The sequence below is a fragment of the Ostrea edulis genome, chromosome 4 (genome assembly GCF_947568905.1).
Source record: "Ostrea edulis chromosome 4, xbOstEdul1.1, whole genome shotgun sequence".
Lineage (NCBI taxonomy): Eukaryota > Metazoa > Mollusca > Bivalvia > Ostreida > Ostreidae > Ostrea > Ostrea edulis.
The window spans coordinates 11,883,226-11,908,285 of NC_079167.1; positions in this window are offsets into that span (position 1 = coordinate 11,883,226).

Here is a 25,060-nt window from a genome sequence, read left to right on the forward strand (position 1 = left end):
TCGTCCTTGCACTAGTAATTGAAATCCCATGATTTAAATAATGAGTGAAAAACAAGAGGATGTGGTTATGTTACTTGACTATACATGTAAATTCTTTAATAGTATCAAACTACAAAATACATATTTGTTAAAATCACATGTATACTTTTTTAAAAGCTAAATTCAGAAAATTTTATGAGCACCAAAGTAGGACAATGTACAGTATGCTTTGGGAACAAAACAATTGCTGGTATCGCAATCTTGAACACAACAGACAACACACGTAACATAAGCACTGATTTTATAAGGATCAATTGTAACTCCCCCTATCTTACCATTCTTTAATTAAATAAATCTCATCAGTGATTGCAAAACAGACGTTCTCTTGATACATGATACAAGCTGAATCAGAGAATCCTGCCAATGCGTTTGGTAAAAATAGCTTTAGTGTGACAGCATAGAATGTCCCTGTCTCCCTTAGTGACAGACGCGATCTCAAGTCTCATGATGTTTGGACCCACACTACCTTTGATCCACACCCCAAACTCCCTTTTAATGTGCGAAAGAAAATAAGTCTATATCTAATAAATGCATGTATTCTACTGACTGTTATATCTATTTTCTATTCCGAAAACCATTTTGCACTTTTCAAATTGTTTAAATTACGTCACACGGTGTCAGTTAAACTGGGTTAATTGTGATACAGGAAAAGAACGTTTTTCTTATTAAGGTGACAACATAAAGATGCATTGGTTTTTACTGTACATATAACAGATGGAAATGGATCTTTATTCACAGAATAACTAAGGAAAGAACAATAAGAATCAAAGCACTGAAAGTACTGATGCAATGTGACGTTCCTACAATGATTGATGCCCTTATTCATTGTGGAAAAACAAGGATGATGACGGATGTTTAAAATTGGACAGATGCAGAGCAGAGAATTTCTGTAAAAGTGCAAAATCTCAATAACTAGCTCGGGTCTACATATAGCCCAATGAATTCTCACAGTCAAGAAATAAAACGCCAATAATCTTTACGACTGTACTTTTTGATCTCGCAGTCATATCCCGTTGACCTGAAACTATGAACCTACGTCGATTATCTCACTTTCATCTTAGTCTTATGATCACATGCACAAAGAAGTGCGCCGAATTGATTTGAAGTAAGTAGGCCTAATAAATAAAGAAACGTGACATCGATCACACTGGCGCAAGACGATCGACTTGATGAACAGTCTATGTTTTGACGTCACACTCATAGAAATATTATGAATGTAACTGACTATAAAACATGAACCAGTATTTGAGGATACATGTGCAATGCAGTAACCGCTCACGTCGACTCTTTGGTATACACAGTGAATACCTCCTATTGCCTTGAGGTTAGTTTAACATGCACTCACAACCAAATGTTACTTTATATACTGTGACACAGAAATTGTACTTACATTTATGAAAATGTATAACTGAAAGCTTGACATCAAATGATCATGACCAGCTTGATTAATTCTAGGCTTTTAAATGGATCCCAAAATATTTCATCTTTCGATAAAAAAAGGAGTAATTTATGCAACAAACTCCACTTTACAATCATTTACTAAATGTGAATGCTGAATTATTTAATCATTGTAATAAAAGTAAGGATTTGTACCGTATGATTCTAAGGATAAATTCAGGGTAACAAAAGAAGACTTACAGGGGAGAACAATTTTCCGGAAATAGTCACATTGTTATATCAACTTTCACTGGGGGGGGGGGGGGGGGGGGGGTGTTTGTGTCAGTCAATATATTTAAATTTTTCAGATTAACAATTTGATCTTAGAATTCATTATTTGCGATGCTGAGATTAACCAACAAAGTTGACCTAAACAGTGTGGTCTCTATTTTAGCACCGATTTTAGCATGAATTTTGGCTTTGAGGTCCTTCAGGGCAAACCTGTCCCCAAATGAAATAGTGATATTTTGATACGTTGCAATCTTGAGAACAATTTACAATTAGATTTTTAAAGAGAAACCACTGCCCTGGGGTCGAAATTCACAAAAATGTACAAAAAATAAGTGAACTTTTTGACAACCTGATTCATATTTATACCCTCAGTTCTTTAGTGTTGTTCATTAAGCTACGTGTACATTGTTCTCACTGTATGCTGCGGTCCAATTTGCCATGGATCAAATCCAACTCACTTTTACATTTGTTAAATTTCGCTTAATTGTTCTAACATTTTGTATAAAACTGAATATCTCCCTTCAACAATCTAGTTAAAATGCATGTCCGAGGGTAGGGTGGGAACACAATAGGGGATCAAAGTTTTAAATCTTCTTCTCAAGAACCCCTGGGCTAGAAAAGCTCATATTTACATGAAAGTTTCCTGGCATAGAATGGATTAAAGTTTGCAATTCATGGTCCCTGGGGGTATGATGTGGCCACAATGAGCGATGAAAGTGTTATATACTGATACACTTGAACTTGGCATTAATTCCACTTTTGATAATCGTACTTATACACCGACTGCCTTTTCAAAAGATGAAATTTTTCCTATCATTGGGTCAAATGCTGTTTGACTTAGTTTCATACCGATTGTTAGACCGTTCTTGGCACAGTGATTTTGACTAGAGATAACTCCGTTTACCTGATCAAGATATAGGGCTCACGGTGGGTTTGACTGGTCGAGAGGGGATGCCTCCTAGGCACCTGATCCGACCTCTGGTATATCCAGGGTCCGTGTTTGCCCAACTCTCTATTTTGTATTGCTTATAGGAGTTATGAGATTGACCACTGTTCGTTATCTTCACCTTTCATATGGGAAAAATCTTTAAAACTATCTCTTGAACTATTCAAGCTAGGCTTTCATATTTTGTATATATATTTTTTATGGAAAGACCTTTCATGCGATGCAATGGTGTGTGATCTTGTGACCTTGACCTGGAAGTTTAACCTACTTCTATTAAAATTCTTACCTATACATTGTGTCCTGAAATATTTAAGGTAGATTTTTTCATATATTATATATGTTTGTTATGGCAAGACCTTTCATTTTATATCACGATCTTTGACTTTGAACTCAGAATTTAACCTAATATTAAGGAAACATAAGCTATCAAATACATTCGGAACTATTTTAAGTCGGGCTTTAATATTTGGTATATAGATTTTTTATGGCAGAACTTTGTACACAATAGTGTTTGATCTTTTGATCTTGGAGTTTGACCTACATGTACATGTACTTTTTAAAAAAAATCCTTGACCTCTTCAATATCTCCTGAACTATTTAAGGTAGGACTTTCATATTTTATATATAAGTCTTTATGGCAAGACATTACTTGTTGAAGCTTGGCCTTGTGACCTTGACCTGGAAGGTTGATCTAATTTTAATAAAATCTTACCTATTTAATATCTCCTAACTATTTAAGATAAAGCTTTCGTATTTTGTATATATATTTCTTATGGCTAGGTCTTCATCTCATACTATGATCAATGACATTGTGATCTTCATCTTCTCCAGAACAGTAAGATTGTCACAGATGGACAAACTGGCTGTAACCATGCCAAGCTAACACATTTAAAAACAAGATGTGTTTGTGAAACACAAATGCCCCCGATAATGGCCAATTCCGAAGATGGCTAAGGTCTCAAGGGCAAATATCTTGGTACCAGTAGAAAAATCTTGTCAAAAGAAATGCTCATGTACAATATGAAAGCTCTAATATTTACCATTTAGAAGTTATGACCAATGTAAAAAAAAAATTTAGTAGGTCAAATTTCAAGGTCAAAAGGTTGAATACCAACGGAAAGATCTTGTAACAAGGAATGTGAAATATCAAAGCTCTATCCCTTACTGTTCCAAAGTTATTAGCAATGTTAAAGTTTCAGACAGAATTACAGAATGACACACAGGACAAAAACAATATGCCCCCCGATCTTCGATCTCGGGTGCATACAAATCACAATATAGTTATAAAGAGTTTTTTATGTACAATATCTCTTATATGAACATGGTCCTAATTTCACAAGTGTCCATGTCCATGATAATCCTAAGACCTCTGTGGGGTTCCTTGACCGGTGTACCCACTCCTGGAGCTTGGTTGTCCTGGTACTATACTATTACTCTTCACGTCCTGCATACACTGGTTACATCAGGATAACTGTAGTAGACCACAGAGAGAACCTGTTTTGATACACATACATAAAATGTAATATATTACTTGTACGCACTGAGTAGCGTTACATTACACAAAATACACACACAACATTATCTTATTTGCAGATAATATCCTGGATATGGCTTCTGTTTAAGACAATACATTTACACTTTTGTCTATTGGAAAGACTCCACAAATACATCGAAGTTTTACATTGCATTGCTATGCATTTACACACATTGGACAAAGTCTACTTTATGACTATAATACTGCACCACACACTGAACACTTGTTTCAATTAGTACCATTTTGATACGAATGAAAATCACTTGTATGAAATTAAGTTAACACTAAGGAACTCCATAATTGGATGTTTAGGACTGTTAAAATAACATAAAACAATAGACATATTGCTGAGTAGTAAATAAAACACCTTACCTCAGAAAAGCTGGACCATATGCAGCATTACGTATATGCCATGTATAGAACTGGAAAGTTTGCTGATTATCTTAAGGTATCACACCGGTAATTGTCCAATTAAAATGAACTTAGTCAATTGTAGTTCCATATATTTAAAGAAACATTTTTTTCCTTGCGCGATTTTTCTCATTTCCTCTTCTTCTTTTCTCTTAATTTTTGCACCCCTGATTAGGAAATTTTGTGTAATTTGTAGAAATGACCAAGTGTATACAAAGGAACTATTTGCTTTGGTAGCTGAGGCTACTTCCTGAGGTGTACTCCGGCTGTTTACACACATGTGAAAAACACGTGGATTTGAGGGTAGTCTTGTTTGCGGGTAATTTATTTTCACAAATGCCGCGTAGGGTGGTGTTTTTCTGGTGTCGGCAGACGAGATAGGTAACATAGAACATTTCTGACTGCGTTATTCGGCATCAATTCTGTAAGCTGATTTTTAATGATTTTTTTTCCTCTATAGTAATATATAGTGAAAATAATTACCGGTGTGATACCTTAAACTGATATGCAGAGAAGTATAAAAGCGTCCTTCCTGCTAGACTGCCGTGTCCAAAATGAATTCAGCACGGACTGGCGGTTTAAGGTCCAGTGAAGTGAGGTTCCAATTAGGGCACATTATAAAGAGGCTCCAAATAGGATTTGGAGTGTGTTCGATATATTCACAAAATAAGAGCATATCATTTACAATACATACAAAATGAGAATAAGGGGAATTTAATGTGACAAAGATCATGTTAGTCATATATATTGGTGTTGAGGCATCTCTGTGTTATAAATTATGTTGTGAATTTATTTTCAGTCATGCTGTGGTCCTTTAGGGCTAGGTTTGGGCCACAATATGGGGTCAAAAGTTTTCATGGGAATAAAGATTAATATTTTGTTTAAAAATCACAACAGTTGAACAATAGCAGGGCTAAGGTTACTCAGGTGAGCGATGTGACCCATGGGACTCTTGTATGCTATCATTGTTTCCATTAACATTTCCAATTTTTTAAAATAAAGATATTTATGAGGACCTGTGAAGATGCATTCTTTTCGGACATGTTACAACTGATACAGATGGTTCAAAAGACCAAAATAAAGTCGCTGCTCCTGCAGTAATCTCAAACGACGTTTTCTCTGCACGACTTCCAAATGAAGCAACAATTTATACCGCCGAAGCAAAGGCTATTCAGCTTGCGTTTGAATACATAAGAACTTCTAATGACAAACATTTTATTATATTCTCAGACTCCCTATCGTGTATTCAGTCAATAAACAACATGGATATTGATCATCCATATATTTTAGATATCTTACACCGGTACTATCTTCTAACTAAACAAGGTAAAATAGTTGAGTTCTGCTGGATCCCAAGTCACATTGGTATCCATGGCAACACTAAAGCGGACAAAGCGGCCAAAAATGCACTTCAAGGTGATATTGTACACTTCAAAATTCCATACACTGATTTTAAATATTTCATAAAACTATACGTTAATTCCCTTTGGCAAATCTATTGGGATTTCTGTGACACAAGTAAACTTTATACTATTCAAAACAAAGTAAACAAATCGTGTAACATTGTAATGAAACGCCAAGACGAAGTGATTATTTTACGAATACGCATCGGACATTCAAAATTGACACATTCGTACCTACTCAACAGAGAACCTCAGCCTGAATGCATATCTTGTGACTGTCCATTAACTACACATCACATTCTTTTAGAATGTAGTGATTTTACGCCCATACGAAATATACTTTTTAATAGTGTACAATCAATGAAAGAACTTTTTACAAAGATCGACTATCATTATATTATACAATATTTACAAGAATGCGACTTTTACAGAAAAATTTGAAAACTCTTATAATACAACTGTTTATATACACGAATTGTTTGCTTTTTAACCTGTTTATATATTTTTAACTTTTATGTCCGTCGGATGGGACGTTAAAGGTTGTCCCGTGTCAAGGATCACAACCCCCTTGGCACGCAAAAGATCGTTTCCCTGATGTTCGAAAAAGAGTAGGCTCACTGGGGGCCGTCAGGGAAACTCAAACACTTACAACCAAATATCATTCAATTACTTAATCGCCGTAAAATGGCTGAAATATTGCTAAAAGGGCGTAAAATCTCAACCAATCAATCGGACATATTAATTCAGACCTGAAACATTGCTGAATTTTATTATACTCGTAATCTTTAAGGAATGTTCTAGAAAGGTTTCATCTTTTAGAGAAAGAGTACAATCAACAGCATGCTGTATAATCTTAATACTGTTACTAAAGTCATTCCTGATTTTTCAAACCCTTTGATGAATAAATTATTGCTGATATTTCTATAACAAAAAGAAATAACATTGCAGAGACGGGACATCCTTGCCTTATACCTCTTTGCATATTTTATCCACCCATCATTTTTTATTCTAAAACTAGGTTTATTGTATAGTATGTTGACCCTGATAGTGTGGAAAGTGTCTAATTCATTTTTGTTCTTAAATACATCATTTAAGCTATATTCTAATTGCATATTACTTAAATATTCATTTACTTTATTTTCATTTTTTGATGCATAAATTTTTCATGAAATTTGCTTGTAGAATGCATATTTCATCTTCATCAAAAAATGTACCGTTTTTCAGATTTTCAATTTCTACAGTTTAAAAAAACTGCTACTTTATAAATATATATAAATCAGTTGGGGGACATCTGAGTATTCATTATATAATTAATAAATATATTATAGAGAAAATACTAGCATAGGAATTATTGCCCTTGACAAGATTTTTTTGGATTGATTGTATATTGTTTAACGTCCCTCTCGAGAATCTTTCACTCTGACATATAGAGAGTCACCATTGCCGGTGAAGGGCTGAAAAAGTTAGACGCTGGGGATTATGGCCATTGAGCAGGGAGAGATCTTTATCGTGTCACACCTGCTGTGACACGGGACCTCGGTTTTTGCGGTCTCATCCGAAGGACCGCCCCATTTAGTCGCCTCTTACGACTAGCAAAGGGTACTGAGGACCTATTCTAACCAGGATTCCCACGGGGCCTCGGAATGGAGACGATTGGTTTATACTGAATGACAAATGTTCTTCATTCATTTATGAATTTATTCTACAACATATATTGCTTTTTATGATATTAGTCATCGACTTTATTGTTGTATTAGAAAAACTCGAAGTGCAAGCGAGATGTGTATCAGTTTTCTTATAATCATTTTATACGTATGAGGGTACAGTGTATATCGTAGAATAATGACAGCGGCATTCCTTTGATTTTGACAATAACCGTGGCAGAAATCATATCAAACCTCGAGAGTGCAGATAATTTTCAGTTGCGATATCGATGAAAACGTGTATTATCTATTACATTTAAAACCAAAGCAGCCAATCAGCCACCGTCCATCTTGAATTGGATGATGACTATACGAGGTTGACCAATGTCATTAAAAATATCAATCTCATGAATAAGATTGGCATTCTCATTGCCCTCATCAGTCTACAATTCAAGAACGCAACCCTGACCCTTTTGCTGCTTGTGTAATATAAAATAATGTAAAACATGAAAAGGGTTAGGAAACATGCAAGTAACACAGTAAAATATCGGGCACTGGCTTTCGTGACAGTGCTACGACCTCTGATCCGCAAAGGATTCATTAGAATTTGAAGCTATTTTGCTTTTGTATGTTTACATGTATATAAAATGCACCGCTAATCGGAGCATCCCCTCGCCACATAAACAAATGCATTAGTAAAGTATAAAAGTGCAAGGAGGCCTAATTCTTTTGTGGAAAATAAGGACGGATTAGTCCAGATGTGTTGTACTTTTTAAGGGCAAGTATCTCGTAGAAAGTCTCTCTCTCAGAAGAGAGTAAAAAATCTTGTTACTGAATGAGATTTTATAGATACACAGATGAATAATAAACATTTTATTGATGCATTAAAAATCTATGCTTTGTGACCATAACAAGTTCTTAGTACGAGCTGTATACCATGATGTTCTAAAAATAGTCTAGTCTGTCTACCAATCCAATCTAAACAAATTGCAACAGAAACGATTTTTTTGTTTTTTATTACAGGTTATATTAGCAATTTAACATAAAAAAAAGTCTAACAAAATCGTACGGTCGGAAATCGGTGAAAATTCTAATTATAAATAATGATGTTGGGCCTGTCGTTTTTTATCCGGAATGTACCTCCATACCAACAAGGGATATGATTCTTCTAAATGTTATTTATCAAAACAACGCTCAGATGAGGGTATAACGACCAAAATGATTACATTAGACAAATGTTATCCTCCAAATATATCAGTAAGTATATATTTTTTACATATATAACTGTAGTTTACGATTCCTTGTCGTATATTGATACCAAAAGTGAATAAACGTAAACAAACAAATATGTGACGTCAAGACCTACAAATATGTGACGTCAAGACCTTTGAAAATCGCTTTATTTCTACTTATTTCAAAATACACAAATCATACATAGCTGATTTCGTCTAAACAAATCTAGATATACATAAAACATATATAAAAAGTCCCCAAAAAAGTAGAAATATCATAAAATACGACCAGTCGCTAACAACGTAAAAAAAGTATGGAACGCCAAATTAACAGAAAGTAGACAGTTATTGGTTGCAACTTCGCCGATGTTGTATGTATCGTCATCCAAAGTATTTTTATGTCTTGACTTCAGATTTTCTTGATAAAATGAAATTAAAAATGACTATTTACCTTAATAAACGACTTGATTACATGAATATTTCTATTTCTATTTTATTTCAGCTACTACGATTTTCCCAAGTTCCATACCAGCCGTAAATTGATCGGAGGTTTTCCTACATCCTAAAGTTCTGACGAATTGAATACTTTTAAATAAGGTAATTTATTTATTGGTTAAATATAAAGTCAATTTCGTAAACTAACTCAAATAAACAAACTTTATATTTTCCCTAATGGATCATCTTCAGTTTTGTCACTGTGACCAAAATTAAGTGAGAAAAAAAACCCACAGAAACTAAAAAAAACACAGTAAAAGTTTGACACGATAAGAAGTCGTCCTCGGCAACAACAAAATAAGTATGGAGAGTCGTTTTACAAAATGACCATGCACAGCGGTTGTGTGTGTAAAATTAATTCCATTTATTGCTATCCAATTGTCAAAATTAGATAAATTGTAAATAAAAAATAATTAGAAATAAAAATAACCCTTTTATTCTATTTCAGCTACTTCCAAGTGTTCCATGCAGTGTATGAATTTATTAGAGGTTTTACACTGACATCTCTGTTTTCTAGAACAAGGATAGCTATAAGATAAGGTAATTTATTTGGTTGTTATACGGGGTTAGATAGAGGATTTCTCAAACGAGAGGGTGCGATCAGCTTTGTCAAATTTTCTTTATCATAATTTAATATTCTGCTTCAAAATGGGGGACACGCGCCTGGCACCGGGGCGCCATTTTTATAAATTTCTTATATCTACTTCGTAATCTCACTCTGCCACAGTTACTAATCGGAGTGCATATTAGACCTATTTAAATAGACAAAGATTATTATTATGTTCTGATTGCTTGTCTGTCTACAACTTTTGTCACTAAAACTGAATGAGAAAACTATTTATAGACTACAAATACGCAAGTTTCATATTTGAAATATAAACAAACCAGCAGTTGCGTTGAAGTTCGAAAATATTTAGAATTTGAACACAAGCAAGAGATACGTGCATGCTGCCAAAATTCACTGCACCACATGATTTGGCTAAACAATTCAGTACAAAATTTAATGTAGAAACAAAAATTAAAGGTGATATAATATAATACCCAAATCTAATACTTTCTTTTATTTTATTTCAGCAATAGCATTATCATTGCTTGTTACTTTCAGGGATCTTCGATATTGATGTAACTAAAATTTTAGAGGAACCCAAATCGAACATTGATTGTGTTGAACTAAGGGAGATTGAAAACCTATACTCTCAACTAACTTCTGGAGAACTATCAGTTTCAGAAGCATGCGGCTCAAAAGTCTTGATAAACCTTGAAGCAACTGTCCGCAGTAGAACTGAAATTTTAAAACAAAATCGAACAGCAAAATTATGGCTTCAATATTCCGAAATGATTAAGATCTTGAGACAATTTGTTAAAGCAGAGAGAACTGGTAACTGGCCTCTTCATTTGCAAACCATCCAAAACATGCTACCACTTTTTGCTGCATCTGGACATAATCTGTATACGAAAACGGCTTATGTTTACTTGATGACAATGCAGGCTTTAGAGAGAGATCATCCTGATGTTTATGAGAGTTTCTCATATGGTAATCATATCATGAGGCGCACCGACAGATACTGGGCTGGAATATCATCAGACTTATTGATTGAACAGGTCCTTATGAGGAGTGTGAAAACTGCAGGCGGATTGACGAGAGGTCGAGGTTTGATTGAAGCACAGCGATCCCTATGGTCCATGCCCGCATGTGCTGACATCAACCAAGCCATGGAAGATTTGTCCGGGGTAGGATACTTTTCTAGTGAACAGCACAAAGATGAAACACATGCAAGACAGAAGAAAGACACTGAAGATATAAAGACCCTTATCACATTCCTAAAAGATAGCAATCCATTCCTTGAAGACGATCGTTCACTGCGAAACATTGAAACAGGAGTAGTAGGTGATAAAACAGTGAATGTAGGTGATGCTAAGAAGGTTGGATGCTGTATTTTACAAGAGTTACCTTGGAAAAATATAGCTGATCATTCGTTTAAGAGAAAGAAGCAAGCCGTTACTCTTGGAAACAAAACCCAGATAAAACTTGATGGCGAACCAATACAAGTAGATCCCCAGCTTCTCTTTCAGAGATGCACAACTGCTGCAAATGGTATTTTCGATGACATTTCAAAGATATTTCAGTATGAATTATGTGGAGTTCCTTCATCAATATTTGAAAACACTGGTCTTCCAAGAGAGCCCCAAAAATCAAACCTTGCCGAATATATATGGAATTTAATTGAACTAGAACCAGACGAACCAACAGAAACACATTTTGTATTGGATGGCGGTTCTCTCATACATCGTCTGCCATGGATAAAAGGAGCAACAGTCGACGCCATATGCACATCATACATCAATTACATCAGCAATCACTATAGCAATACTACCGTTGTATTTGACGGATATCCATCAGTACCAACTACAAAGGATGTAGCTCACGTCAGACGCACAAAAGGAGTCGTCTCTCCAAAAGTAATTTTTAACAATGACACACCGATAAGAACAAAAAAAGATGTATTTCTTTTAAATCCAGAGAATAAGCAGCTCTTCATTAACACCCTTGGGTCGAAACTACAGGATGCTGACGTTCCGGTTATCCATGCAGAAGAAGATGCTGATTTAAAGATAGTGCTCACTGCAGTCGAAAAGTCAGAACACCATACCACGACCGTCATAGGAGAAGATACAGATCTTCTTGTATTGCTCTGCTATCACTCAAAAGATACTATCAACAAGATTTACTTCAGATCAGAACCCAAGCAAAACACTACCAGACTAAAGATTTGGGACATAAACGAGACTAGGAACAAACTTGGATTATCCATCTGCAATATTTTACCATTTATTCATGCATTTAGCGGATGTGACCCAACCTCTAGAATTTTTGGTCAAGGCAAGGATACAGTTCTCAAGAAGATAAGTGATAAGTGCAAACACGCAATTACAAGAACATGCAGCCGTCTTTTCCCAACAATCTAGTATTGATAGCATTCAAAAAGCTGGAGAACAAATGTTTGTTGCGTTATATGGAGGGTTACAAGACGTCGAAACACTAGATACTCTGTGTTACAGAATTTTCGCCTCGAAGGTTTGTGTGGGAAATATCTATGTACAGGTACATACACTGCCCCCAACAGCTGACGCCGCAAAGCTACATTGTATGAGAGTATATCACCAAACGCAAGTCTGGATAGGGAAAGGCGATAAACTAGATCCAAAGGATTGGGGTTGGCATATTGAGGACAATAAACTACTGCCAATACGAGCTATACTTCCACCGGCTCCCGACAAGCTCTTAAGGATCATTAGATGTAGTTGTCAACTGAACTGTGACTCAAAGCGATGTTCCTGTCGTAAACACGGCATTGACTGTTCTCCAGCTTGTGGGGAATGTCGAGGAATAAATTGTTCAAATACAAGTAACATTCCGCAAGCTGAGGAACTTGACGATATTTAAAGGCGTGGATTCAGAAATTAACAATTTTGTGTTGAGATGACATTTATTTCTATTATTTTTTTACATATGCAAAGTGAAGATAACGAACAGTGATCAATCTCATAACTCCTACAAGCAATACAAAATAGATAGTTGGGCAAACACGGACCCCTGGACACACCAGAGGTGGGATCATGTGACCAGGAGGAGCAAGCATCCCCCGCCGACCGGTCACACCCGCCGTGAGCCCCATATCCTGATCAGGCAAACGTACATATGTCATTCCAATTTTTCAAAAAAGAAAACCACTAATCATCTGTTTTCAAATATTCATATTTTAAAGAAAAAGAAAATTGCATGAAATGTGTCAATTGATTAAATGATAAATAGAAAATGAAGCAATATTCAAAAACTTCTACGTGAGAAGAAAAAATCTCTCCCTGTGACCTTCAATTCGACTTTTAGATATATCGATGACGTTTTGTTTATTAACAATGATAGCTTTCATTCATATGTCGATTTGATATATCCCTGTGAGCTGGAAATAAAGGACACCACAGAGTCGTCCACTTCTGCTTCATACTTAGATATTTTATTGAAAGTAGACATTAACGGCACACTAACAACTCAACTGTATGACAAACGGGATGATTTCAGCTTCTCCATCGTCAACTTCCCACATTTATGTGGCAATATTCCATTATCACCTGCATATGGTGTTTATATATCTCAACTGATTCGATATGCAAGAGCTTGTTCTGGGTATAGTCAGTTTTTAAATCGAGGTAAGCTACTGACAAACAAGTTGATGGTACAGGGATTTCAACAGTCTAGATTGAAGTCAGCATTTCGCAAATTCTATGGTCGTTATAACGATCTAGTTCGTCAATATAACCTCGCATTGGGTCAAATGCTGTCTGACGTGTTTCATACCGATTGTTAAGCCGTTCTTGGCACACTGATTTTGACTGCGGATAACTCCGTTTACCTGATCAGGATATGGGGCTCACGGCGGGTGTGACCGGTCAACAGGGGATGCTTACTCCTCCTAGGCACCTGATCCCACCTCTGGTGTGTCCAGGGGTCCGTGTTTGCCCAACTATCTATTTTGTATTGCTTGTAGGAGTTATGAGATTGATCACTGTTCGTTATCTTCACCTTGCATTAAGCATTTCAATATACCTTTTAACGAAATGTTTACCAAAATGCAGCTATATAAGTATCCTTTGTAACTGCATTTGTTTGTATTTACAAAAATTGAATTGATAAAATAACACGATTTTTAATGACCAGAAAGATTAGCAATATTTTAAATTGTTGAACACATCATCGGTTTCAATTATGAACAGTTTTAAAAAATGTTGGTGATGTGAATTTCCCTTTGAATAATACTTTTGATATTTTCGCAATTTTCTTAGAAAAATGCGTGTTTTTACCCAAAAAATCACCGTTGAAGTGGTAATTGTACTATCAGAAATATTAAATGTTGTGTAGTTAGCTTGTTATTTTAGTTTTTGAAATTAAAGTGAGTCAAGTACTGCCGTACTTGAATTTTTAAATAATTTCACAATTTTCACCGATTTTTCGTCAAAATCAAGGTTTTTACCCCAAAAATGGCCTTTTCCGACCGTACGATTTTTCTAGACTTTTTGTATATGATTGTCCTATGCTTTGACATTAAAAAACTGTTGAAATCATATCTGTTGCAATTTGTTTAGATATAAGCTATATTTGGCGTAGATTGACTAGACTAAAATAATATCGATGTTTTTTTAAAAGAAATGTTCGCATACACATGTATGATTTTCTGTTGACAACTATCACTTTACATTTCAAAATACAACCCAACGTCTCAAGATTTATGCACCCTAACATTTAGTTATACGACAAAATACACATAAACTTAATGATAGTCATCAAAAATGCGAATTGTCAAAATTACGAAAGTCAAAAGTTAACTTGTGTAATGTATCAAATTCAAGTCGTAAAAGAATACGCAATTTCTAAAGATTTATTTACAATAACGGCAAAATACACACACACACACAGTTAGCACACCAAATTATTATCGAAAGGAAAGCTCAAGTCGATAGTTAACTCGTTAATTTATTATTTTTTAATGTTAAATCGCACATAGATTTAGTCGTAATTATTATTGTATAAATAAAACTTCTGGGAAATATTTCATTAATGCCCTTTAAAATCAATTGGGTTTTTCCTCATTCAATGAACGAAGTATGAAAAACTGCGATCACCACCAGTTTTATGGTTATGTTTAAATCTTGCCCCCCCCCCCCCCCCCCCCCCCCCCTTCCCAACCGAAGTTAGTCATGCTGTGATTGGTTACATCTATAATAGAATCTTAGTTTAAACACTAAAAAGTCTTTTTATTCAATGAATGTATGACAATATCTAATTACAAGATACAACAGAGATTGGAAAGCAAGCCATGCTGTGACTTATGTAAATCCGCTCTCGAAGTAATATCTTATAGTATATATCTTATAATTTAGTTATTCCTTATTTCTAGTCAGTAGAACATGACTCTCAATGCGATGTCGTTAGATGTTTTTGTAGTAACTAACATTAAATCTTAATTAGATTGGATAGAACCTTCCCCTATCATTAAAGTTCCTTACCTAGGGGACATATACAGTAGAGGATTTTCTCCTCATCATTAATATGTGCTAAGTTTGATTGAGCTGGAGAGACGGTTTTAAAATAAGTAATGGATTTTCACTATATGACCCACAGAGCCCCGGCCTATCACTGTAATACCTTACCCGAGAGGCTTCGATCCTCATTACTATATACTTAGTTTGGTTGTTTGATGCCTATGATTCGATAAGGCCTTTTAACGAAATAACACATTTTCACTATATGAGCCATTGAGCCCTACCGTCGCACCAAAACTTCGGATCCTGATGTAAGGAGCCCTAAATTTTACAATGGCTTTTCTCCTGCAATCAGCTTAGTTTGGTTGTTTGATGCCCAGGGGTTAAGACGACTATTTCTAAAGAAAGAATGCATTGTCTCATCATCACAGTCTGTTTGGTACTTGTCCCATTCTAAAGAAGGTATCTAGAATATCCCATGGTGTGTGGTTTGATGTGATTTATATCTAACGAGTGGGGGTGGGGTGGGGGTAGAAAACATGTAACTAGTTGGACATAAATCTTATTACACCACAAACCATGGGGGATTCTTTTTATTCCTTGTTAATATACACACTCCTCCCAGGTTTTCCATTTCCATTTTAACTGTTCCGCCTTCAAAATCGCACAACACTCTATAGCGAAGTCATGTCAACACTATTACACAGGGGGAAAAAACCGCGCCTACTACAATACATGTTAGAGAATTTTTCTTAAAATTGTTGAATGAAGTTAAACAAAGTAGAGTACAAAGTTTTACAATATATATTCATATTACTCTTTTAATTGTAATCTTCCATTATTATTTTGAATCCAGTCAGTCCTTTGAGTCGGAGTCGTATATCGCACGCGGCTTTTTTGAATGACGAATTTAAATGGTTTTGGATATTTACGATTGTTTCCACCCAAAATGTAATACCATGCACAAGGTTTTGGACTCCTCTTGTGACATCTATTGTTTTGTTTCTAGTTCCACTGTTATTTAATGTGTTTCGAAAGGCATCAATCATAACCATGAAAGGTGAAGACAACGAACAGTGATCAATCTCATAACTCCCACGAGAAATATAAAATAAAGAGTTGGACAAACAGGACCCCTGGACATACCAGAGGTGGGATCAGGTGCCTAAGAGGAGTAAGCATCCTCTGTCGACCGCTCACACCTATTCGTTATCTTCGCCTTTCATAAGCCCTATATCTGGATCAGGTAAACGGAGTAATCCGTAGTCAAAATCAGTGTGTAAAGAACGGCATTAGAATTGGTATGAAACACGTCAGACAGCATTTGATCCAATGACAGACTGTATTGGCAAATTAGATCGTTATAAAGACCATAGAAGTTCCGAAATACTGACTTTAAACGAAACTGTTGAAACCCCTATAACATCAACTTGTTTGTCAGTAGCCCGCCTCAATTTAAAAACTAATACGCAGAACAAGCTCTTGTGTATCGAATCAGTTCAGAGACATAAACACTATATGCAGATGCTAGACATAAATATCAGAAGTTGACGATGTAGAATCTGAAGTCATGAAGTTGTGTTGTTAGTTTGCCATTAATTTGAGGAAATATTCCTGTGTTGGATTTCATTTAAACAGCTGTAGTAGTTGATTTTGGATATTTTGTGGCCAGTTATATGCATGATTTGGTTTGCAGGGATGTTATTTTCACTTTTTTTTTTTTTTTTTTTTTAGCTTTGTGGTTTATTAATCTTTTGTCCCCAAGAATTTCCGCTGCAGCTGTCAATTCTTTTCATGATAGACCTTAATCGACCTGTACATTATACTAATGGTAATTTCGCTCTCTGACATGTTTGTAAACAAACTATGTAAAATTTACGTACACTTGTGATGTCACACGCGGCGTAGGAAAACAGGTGGTAATTTAAAATGTGACTACTTCTTGGTTTGGCCAATAGAGGCAGGGACCACGAAATTCTAAATTATTGTCCCTCTTCCCTCAATATCATATGCCAGTTACGTCAAATATCGATCCAAGTGTTCATCTATTACCGGACGATGATAGACAAAATAAATCGCAAAAAGGCATCTGGTTGTACAGGTGACTAACACTGTGTAATACAAGAGGCTGGATTCTCAGTAAGCATGAATGGAGATGTATAGAATTTTTTGTGTATCTTTAGAACATCGGATCAAAAGTAAAATTTTAATCAAATATTCCATTGTACAATAAGCGACTCGACATATTGATTGCGCCATAGTCCTTGGAGAGTTGTAAATGAAGTACACTATTTATCCATGCGTAATGAATTTCATAATTACTTTAACTAGCACAGCCACATTTCCATCACTCGGCTGAGGGTTCTAATTAATTTCCCTGGTTTCACCGGTTAAGCATACTACCCCATTGACGTCAACCTCTTTGTTCAGTGAATGGTTTGATGTTTATGTAATGCGACGTAGTAATCGACTAGTTAATAAAGTTAAATGTGGATGTTGATGTTCTGCTTTTCCACGCTTAAGGAGTTGTGTAGATAATGAAAAGATGCTGCTAAAAAGGTTGGGGTGGCGCACGCGTGTGTGTTGAAAGGGTTGGTGTGCACTGTGTGTATATTTTGGATTCAAGTCATCTCCGCCTATCACTTTGTAATTTAATCTGGAGAGAGAGGTAGAGATAAACTTTTAAACATTCACCTTACGTGATAAAAGAATAGCATTATGCATAAATTGAGTTACCCTCTGTAAATGGAACATCATTACAAATCTAACTAAAATTAAAAAAAAGAACTGCAAGAGAAGCATATATGGCCATGTATTGTAGTTTGAAATTGAAAATCGATACACCGTCACTGAATTTTATTATTATAGCTTGTGCATTTTTATAAAGGAATTAATCTGATTGTTGTTTATGTGTCTGGGGAGAATAAAACATCTAATTTCCCTGGAATAAAAACTGTACATTTCCCATCTCAGTCTTCATAGTTGAACACAATAACATTACAGACAAGACATGGGCTGTCGACCAGATGGAGTTACAGTCATTATCTTTCTCGATCTTTGTAGTCTATATTTATACAAAACCCCATTAAAATCTAAAAGAAACTGGAAAAAGAGTAGGTTCAGAAAAAATATCGACACACTGACGGACAATAAAAACCTTGTTATCACAATTTATAGGTTCGTCGACGAGCAGATCTATGTTGGTTTATGACCAAATATGTCGGTTTTAAAAAAGCTGAATTCTATCATGGATATGTGCTTACCAGTCACTCTATCTTATGATTTGTAATTAATATTTCTATGTTGTACAGTGCATTTCCTTGGGAATACCAATCGTATAGCAGTAAAATCACGTGATATTGCTTCTTAACATTATACTGTTCACTTCCTACGTTCATAATATATAGCAATACATATTTATAATACTGCCTTCAAGAGAGAGAGAGAGAGAGAGAGAGTATACCCATTTGCAAGGACAAGAACATATACATCTTCTGGAGACAGAAGACTTTAGAAAAAGTTTTCTATAAAAGGAGTAAAGCAATATTTTACTACGTTGTTGATTTTGCCAAAAATATAAATTCGAGTTTTACAGACCCCATTTTAACGTTATTTGTAAAGCTGTATAGGCAAGGAAGAGAAAAGTTGCTTCAGAATTGAACACAAAAATATATACATGCACATCTGGTGCATGTTTTATAATTTGCTTAATTATGTAAAACCCAACCTTTAATGAAGTAATTATGCTTATGTGAAACTTTACAGGGGACCTATAAAGTTGAAGAAGTTCGATGTTGTATTTCCGTTTCAAAGAGAATGTAAATACTGCCTTGAATTTTATACACAAAGAATTCAGCATCTTTGATCTGAATTTGAATAAACATTATTAACAAATTCATGATTTTCGTTTGATTGCTATCTGTTTCTTGAATACATTTCTAGAGAAAATCAAAACCATTGGACCAGGACTGCACATATAAAATGCACGTAATTACTCAATTTTCATCTGCTCGATATAATTTTGTGAGGATTTATCCTATTGAGAAGAACATGAAAATCACTTAATGCATTTCCATTAAAACAAGAATACAGCAAAGACAACTTTCTAAAGTACATGTAGTGATTCATTATTTGGAGATTAAAGTTCTTCAATGCTTTTTCGGTAAATATAGACGTCAACAGCTTTATATGAAGTGACATCAACTTAGATCCGTAACATGCACTCAGGACATTCATTATCATGCCAAAACCTACAATGACCCCAATTTGTAAGGCCTCATGCAAAAGACCCCCGGCTTTCACGTCCAAAGCCACGCGCTTGTTGAAGGAATAAGACATGGTGGCGGAATCCAATTTTCATTGGATTTATGGCGGAACTTTGTAGATGCCACCTTAATTTTTTTTTACATGTTCTTGGTTTTTACATCAAGGGGAGATCACCCTGCCATTGTTTTTTACTATTGTGTGTAAATATGTTACCCGGTGATCCCCGGATTTTTTATATGTGCTTTAACATGTTTTTATACTTATACATTCTTATGTATATTGTTTCTCTTAAGTTCTAGGGAGACCCCCACTGTCTGTCATAGCATTTGCTCAATAAGTCGGATTATGTTTGTTGGGGATCTCCCTATTAGTAATGTAGTTGATTTGTAGTAGTTTATTACGTTCGTCATTAATAAATGACATTTTTCATCCAAACTGATGTGGTTGTTTTCTAAGGTAAAAATTAACAAAGCTACAGGTCTAAGATGGAACTGGAAATAATAAGTTTTGGAGTTATATGCAATATTGGGAAATCAAAAGATAAATGGAGGACATAAAATATTTCTGTTTAATGACCCCGTTATGTCGTGGCCTCCCCCAGGTAGCGAGCGCTCTACCGACTGAGCTATCGCGGTGCTTGGTATATTGAAAGACAGATTTAATATCAAATTACTATGGTATTTACCTTTGATCTAGAAATCTAATATATACTTCATCTCACCTACAATCTTTGCAGCAAGCATATTTCAAATATGACAATATATATGATCATGACCCATTGCCTACAACTTGATCTCTGCGGCAACATTGAGGCTGAAAAATTCATTTAATTTTGAACCACTGATCAATAGAAAAATTCTCTGTTGAACTGCCATATCTTTTCCAAGTACTGGTATAAGACTGATATGATTACTGACCTCAACCAATCAATAGACATTTTTTTTTTATTTCCACTTTTCACTCGTTCATACTTGTATAAAAATAAAATAAGATACAGTTGTATCTTCCATTTCAATTTCTCTATCAAGTAGAGACTGAATCATAGAATGGTATTCTTAAAGGTCTGGGTATTGCCGTCAATTTTGGTATCGCTAAACAATTGTATATTGCGATATTTCAAACTGTATTGAAATATATCATTGCAATATTTACAACAAAATAAGTTTAGAGGTAAGAGCATCTATCTATATAAGCATGTAAACTAATTTGTTAAATAACAGGCCCACACTGGGTACAGGCCTTTACCGTCACGTGGTCATCATACCCCAAGCGTAGACCCATTGAGAGTCTCATATAAAATTAGCATTTAAGCCTCATTCTGGAGTCTTTTGTGCACAGCTTTATGATCTTTCTAAATATACATACAATTCCCATTCAATTACAATAGCAGGAAAGACGAAGTTTGAAATATTTATATGTAAATCAGCCCTTACCCCCCCCCCCCCCCCCCAAATGATGTAAAACTAATTTTGGCAGACCTTTTCAATGTGTATTCATCTTTCATTGAACACCAGAAAAACAAAATAAGATTCCTTAAGCATTCAAACATTATATACTCTATGACCATTTGGACTTTCCCTCCCCTGGATTCAGTACATGTACCTTTGACCCAGGGGTCATGCAATTTCAATTTATTGCCCCAAACCTACTATGCACTGTAAATTGAAGTAGATTTTCTAAACCAGAACATATATTTACTATTATATGGCCAAGTTAATCCCCTCAAGTCTTAATACGCCGGTTTCGAGATACGTCCGAGTTACTTCCCTTTGGATAACTCTCGTACATTGATTGATCGTACCCAGGGGTCATGATTTTCACTATTTAGGCAGAGATCTTCATGGACATCATAACCATGCATTTAGTTTTTCTCACACATGCGAGAGTAGAAAAGATTGACTAACATTTAATATACATGTATCTTCACTATATGGCCATATCAGCCCCACCCTAGGAACTGGACCCCCTGACCAAAGGGCTATCAATTTCACATTTTTGGTAAAGCGCTTCAAGTTCATCATAACCATATATTTCGTTTTTCTCCCACATAGGTGGGAGTAGAGAAGAGTTTTGAAAATTTGGCGTTTTTGGCCCCACCCAGAAGGCCCTTGGAAAGCTAGGAGTATTAATTTCACAACTTGTATTTCTCTTCTCCCAAAGAAGTTAGGACAAAAATGGTAATAATTGGTCATGCAGTTTTCAAGAAGTTAAAAATGTACTATTGTTAACGGACGACACACGACGCCGGACGAAGACCAACGACAATAGTGGTGTTGTAGCATCAAAGGAGATAGTGTTTATTTTACATTGCAAGGCAACCGTAGTTACTTGATTGAGAAGTCTTTGATTATCTGTTTCTTTTGTGTACTTCGTACCCACACTAAGGATTTGACCAGCATAGAGTATCAGCAAATTATGTTTGTGTGTTAATGGACCATTCCTTCATTAGTCGTTTGGATCATTTTATGCGAGAGAATGTTAATAATGCTAATTCGCGTTTAGATAAAGACAAATTCAAAGTGATTGTACTTCGAGTGTCTCGGTTAGCTTGCAGTGCATCGGGCGAGTTGTACTTTGAAGCGGTAAATTGCATAGTTTTTGTGCAAATAGGAGGTAACGATATCAGGAACATTTGTAACAATTATTCAATCATCTCAGCCATCAATTCCTTTGCAGAGTCTTTAATTCATGCAAAGAATGTTCGCCATGTTATAACAACTTTTACGACGAAAACCCGATGTAGTCAGACATTTCTACAAGTATTACGTAACGGATATAAACAAAGCCCTTGAATCATGGTGTAATTAAACCGACTTTTCCATTACTTTATGGAAACACTGTGTATTCTGGGATCCAGAGATGAATTTCTTATCCAGAGATGGCGTTCATAAATAAAATATATAAAGAAATATTTACAGAGCGTAAAAGTGTTGCCCTCCATGCTTCGCGTCAATAAATGGTCTAATCGGTACAATGTTGGACAGATAAGTATAATCTAGATTTGTTACATCTTACAAGATTTTCATTATATATTATAAGCCCAAGCCATAACAAGCAGTTGTTTATATTGATAGCCTAGCTGCTTTAACTGTTGCCAAGATTTTTAAATTTAGACGATAAATGTCAAAGTGAAAATGATCAGACTCATGATGGTGGTCTTACATCCCCGAACAGTGGTCAAGCAGGTAATTCAGGTGTTTTACAGTCTGCCACACATCCAGCTTTGTCCATTGACCATGCTAAGTAGTAGTTGCAGTGTTGCGCCAACAAGCAGCACAAAATCAAACAATCACTGCGAGTTGCAACAGCTCAGTACACCAATATGTGACTAATTCTGCTGCCGAGTCGCATTTATCACCTACAACACAACCAGCCACCTCTCATATCAGGATTTGAGATACACTGCCAAACATTCCGTAACTGATCAAGCTTGAGGCATATCTGATGTGAATAACCAGTCTTTTGGATCATTCATAGATCATCTTTTTCAGTTGAGTCGGTGGCAACCACTACTTCCTTTCAAACCCATCCCACCCCAACACCAGTAAACCACGACATACCGTCGGGAAACAATATTCCACTCCGAATAAAAGAAAACATTTGGAATGATGAACTTATATATTTTAAATTACTTTTGCCAAACTTCAAAGAGACAAATATATAATGTATTGTTATCTAAATAGAGAATAACTCTAGATAAGTTACATGAGGAATATGTTTTGGTTACAGCTGACAAAGCTTGTAACAATTTTGTCTTTGTTTGCAAGGCTCCTTGTAATAACTGTATTATAAACGAAATTGGCATTAATTCCACGTTTGATAATCGAACTTATACTAAAACTGCCCTTTCAAATGATGAAATTCTTCAAAACCATGCTTCAGTTTTAGACACATTTAGAATACTGGATTCCTATACTTCATAAAAAACTCTTACAAATATACATTGCTGGATCCAGTAAGTGTTCTACCAAGCCTCTATCTTTGCTCCTCACGAAAATATTAACAGCTGTGAGGGAGAAACTTCAAACGTACTGTGCGACTACATATGCCAGAAGTGGTGTTAATCAATTGTGGATTCTAAACCTTTTAAAAGAACTTTTAGTAAACTTGAAATCGCAAAAGTTTTCTCAAATCAAGAACAGCAAAAAGTATGACTTTTCAACACTTTAAATGACCATTCCTCACGATAGATTAAAGACTAGACTTTTTGACATCATAAACAATTGCTTCTTCAATAAAAATGAAAAACGCAAATATTCATATCTAGTGATGAGTCATCCAAAAAAGTTCTTTGTTTAACACCACTCTTATTCCACACCCAAGTACTCTTAAGTTGAAATAAAAAATATGCTGGAGTCCTCATTGACAATATCGTCGTGGTCTTTTGGTGATCAGGTCTTCCAACAGTCTGTTGGAAATCCCATGGGCACGAATTGTGCTCCTTTGTTAGCTGACCTGTTTTTATATTTCTATGAAGCAGAATTTGTTCAAAAACTTATACGTGAGAAGAAAAAAGTTCTTCCTGTGGCCTTCGATTCGACATTTAGATATATCGACGACGTTTTATCTATTAACAATAATAATTTTCATTCATATGTCGACTCGATATACCCCAGTGAATTCGAAATAAAAGACACCACAAAGTCGTCCACTTCTGCTTCATACTTAGATGTCTTATTGAAAGTAGATATTAACGGAAAACTAACCACTCAACTTAATGACAAACGGGATGATTTCAGCTTCTCAGTCGTCAACTGCCCATAGTTATCTAGCAATATTACATTATCACCCGCATATGGTGTTTATATCTCTCAACTGATTCGATACGCAAGGGCTTGTTCTGCGTACTGACAAACACGTTGATGGTGCTGGGGTTTCAACAGTTTCGTTAACAATGGATAAAGTGCAAAGTTTTCCCATACAGTCTCACCCTAGGGTCAAATATCGAAAGATCTGACAAACACATCAAGAACAATGCAATTTCAAAACCTAAAACTTCTAACAACAGTGAAAAGTGATCGTTAAGCAAAGGATTTATCAGGATATGATTCAAATCTTTCTCATTATCTAGTTTCAGTTTTGAATTGGGAAGCGTTGGTCCAGTAGCAAACAGTTTTCATAGAAATCATTCCCCAGTGTATAACAATTCATCAGCTGTTGAAAATAAATTATTAAAAGAGAAAAGTCTGCAACGCATTTTTGGGCCACATTTAGAAAAACCATAAAACAATCTAATTTGCTCCCCTCTTGGTCTGGTGCCCAAAATATCGCCATGTGAATATCGTTTGATCCATTACTTTCCTACAAGCCATTCTGTGAATGATAGTATTCCATATGAAAATACAACAGTTCAGTATGATTCCATTGAAAATGTTAGGGTTCTC